Genomic DNA, 3,657 nt, shown 5'->3' with positions numbered 1-3,657 from the left:
GTGCAAGGAAAGGACCGCTGTTTCAAAGCAGAGATTGTCAAATTGGATTGTTGAGGTTATCTCTTTGGCATACAAGCAGGCCCAAAAACCTTTGCCAGAGGGTATCTCTTGTCATTCTACAAGGGCTGTGTCTACATCTTGGGCTGCTTTCAGAGGAGTCTCTATGGCAGATATCTGTGCTGCTGCTACTTGGGCTTCCCCGTGTACTTTTGCCTGCTTCTACAAGCTCAACGTTGCTGCCCCTTATGCGGTCAGTTCAGCAGTTCTTCAGCAGCAACCTGTAATGACCTTTTGTCAGGTGAGTGGCATTTCTCATGACTATGTTGGTAGGAGTCATCCACTAGTGCTTAAGCACTGCCTCTGGCGGTCAGGAGGAATGAAACAGAATGCTAGTTACGTATGTTACTGTGGTTCTGTGAATTCCAGATGACCGTCAGAGTTATTTATCATTCAGAATGTTACATACATAACTAGCGTTTTTTTTATATTTATAGATTGTGCCATGATTTATAGTGCCATGAATGAGTGAGCTTGTTTAATGTTCCTTAATGACAAAAGAAAAATACTGTATTATAGAGGAAAACCAAACCTCATGCCACTACAGATGTTTGGCCCAGTGATGAAAGCACTTAAAAATGGCAAATTAGGCAAAAGTCTATTTATCCTCTGGCAATGAAAATAGTTCCAAACAAAGCCATAGCATAATTACCCAGTATGTGTCTAAAAGCAACACACAGTAGTGCTGTTTTGTTGTTGAATGAATAAGTGGCTGAATTTAGAACAGCATACTGCATTGTTCGTTAAATGGCATAAATGGCAAGAGTGAAATGTGAATTTATCAGCAAGTGTTTTCCAGTAAAAAGCTTAAGTGAATAATTCAGTGACTCACTCATTGTTACGGGTGCTATGCCAATAAAGCGCACGACGAAGGAGCATTCCAAATAATAATCCCTTTAATAATAATGCACAGCAGAAACAGAAGAATTACAGGAGCATAACATAGTACAAACGAGAACTGGCAAATTAACTGGGGAGAACTCAGGATTTAAGAACACTGGAACTAATTGGATAATTAATGAAACAACAGGTGATAACGATGAACTTAACAAGACAGGCAAAAACTAGGTCAGAACAGAAACTAAACACACAGACATGTGACACTCATAAAGTCACTTGTGATTTAAAACTAATCAGTGATTTAAAACTAATCAGAGTGAAATCACATCAAACCATGCAAATTATTATTGCTATACTTTGCGTAACTATGTGTATTTAGTGTGTATTAGCATTACCTGTATCTACTGGTGACTAAGGGTGAATATCCAGTTGTCACTGATGATTTTTGTATGGACCTTTCTGGATTTGAATCCGCTATCAAAATGAAACGTTTAATTATTCCAGCTGCTGTGAGAGAAAGCTATTAATGATCTGCCACCTGCAGCATCCTCATGTGCGATAAAGCCTACTAGCCGGGACTCTTTCTTTATGTTTACAGACATGACATAATGACGCAATGGCAAATACTGACATGCTTGTATTTCCCGCAAAAATTAGAAAACATTTTTTCAAGCTTACTGTTGTGAATTGGGCTAAGGTAAGGACACTTTTTGAACAGTTTTGAACACTGGCTGGTTATGTACTTGTCCAAAAAATTATTTTGGATAATTATTTTCCCTAAAAAAATTACAGACTGCAGCTTTAAGAAATACTTTATTTTTGTGCGCATTCTAAATATAAGTAGTGTCTATGATGAAATACTGAAAACATTTGAGCAATTTGCAAATAAAATGTCATTATTAAAATACGTTGACACAGATAGGCAAATCGGACAAGAACTGGAAAAAATTAGCCCATAGATATGTTGTACAAAACCTGCTTTTGCTCCAAACATAGCCTAATTTTTGGAATGTAATGTATGGAATTATGTATTGAGTTCTGGAATAAGTAAAGGATCATGTTTGGTTATAGCTAAATAAACACAGACAGGGTGATCCAGTTTTCTATCACCCTGAAGTGCTTTACTTTATGCTATTGACTGCCCTCTTATTACACAGCTGCTTAATAAACAAACAAAAGGACATTAAATATTGATTTAAGTTTAAATTATTTAATAAGAAGGAGCGACTAAAATAAAACTATAGACACATGAGACATGAAATTGTGAACAGCTATATATATATATATTATATGCAGCTATAAAAAATAAGCTGCCAGTGACAAAAGTGATTTTTTTTTTAAAAATATATACAATATGTGTGCATATTTATATATACATAATAAATATACACAGTACACACACATATTGTTACGGGGCTGACGAGACGAGAGGCGTGCGGATCCATGTGCAGACTTTTATTTGCAAGAGACGTGGTCATAACAGGCAGGGTCAAAACAATGGCAAACAGGTATAATATGGGCGAGACAAAGAGTAAACAGAGACAAGCGTGGGTCGACGATCGGCGTACAGAATCCAAAGGGGCAAGACAGGAGAGGTAATCCAAAACGTTAGCTATAGTCCAGGCAGGGGAAAACACAATCCGACAAGGGCAAGGCAAGGCTAGGAAAACTAACGGGCTCTGTAGGGCAGCGATAATGCATACAATACTCGGCAACGGGGGAGAGAATGTCCAGGGTTGAAATAGTGTGTGTGATTGGTGATGCTGTGTGATCAGGTGTGCATGTGATTGGTGCAATGAAATATTGGTGACAGCTGTGATCAGAGTGGGATGATGGGAATTGGAGTCCATGTGATGTGTGGTGTGAAAGTCCATGTGGTGAGCGGGGGACCTCTAGTGGTGAGTGACCGGGAGTGCAGACCAGATTCGTGACAGAGCCCCCCCCCAAAGAGCGGCTTCCAGACGCTCCACAGTGTCTATAATCAGGAGGGAGGTGGAGCGGAGGCGGAACAGGGGGAGGGATGGAGGGCCAGGTCGTTGTGGCAGCGGAGTGATCTGGGACCGAGGTAGAGCCGGCAGAGCACGAGCCCACCAGGGCGGAGCAGACGGAGCTTGAGCCCACCAGGGCGGAGCAGACGGGACTTGAGCGCACCAGGGCGGACCAGAAGGTCTCCATGGCGGTGCAGAAGACCACCAGAGCCAGACAGCAGACCACCACGGCGGCGCAGATAGAGCAGGAGCCCACCAGGGTAGCGCAGAAGACCACCAGAGCCAGATAGTGGACCACCACAGCGGAGCGGGTGGAACAGGTGGAGCAGAAGACCACCAGAGCGGAGCAGACGGACCCGAAGACCACCACGGTGGCGCAGATAGAGCAGGAGCCCACCACGACGAATCAGGAACCCACAGCAGAGCCTGGGACCTAGGGAGGACGGAGACACAGGGAGAAGACAGAACATGCACAGACACAAGGACTGGGGTAGGGAACACAGGAAGTTCATAGTATTTTCCAATAGCATTGACAGAACAGAACGAGACTTCATTGACAGCCTCCATAGCCGTGACAGGACAGAACGAGAGTTCTTTGATGGACTCCATAGCCGTGACAGGACAGAACGAGAGTTCTTTGACGGCCTCCATAGCCGTGACAGGACAGAACGAGAGTTCTTTGACGGCCTCCATGGCCGTGACAGGACAGAACGAGAGTTCTTTGACGGCCTCCATAGCCGTGACAGGACAGAACGAGACTTCTTTGATGGCC

Source organism: Onychostoma macrolepis, chromosome 09 (assembly GCF_012432095.1).
Source record: "Onychostoma macrolepis isolate SWU-2019 chromosome 09, ASM1243209v1, whole genome shotgun sequence".
Taxonomy (NCBI): domain Eukaryota; kingdom Metazoa; phylum Chordata; class Actinopteri; order Cypriniformes; family Cyprinidae; genus Onychostoma; species Onychostoma macrolepis.
This window is presented reverse-complemented; position numbering follows the sequence as displayed.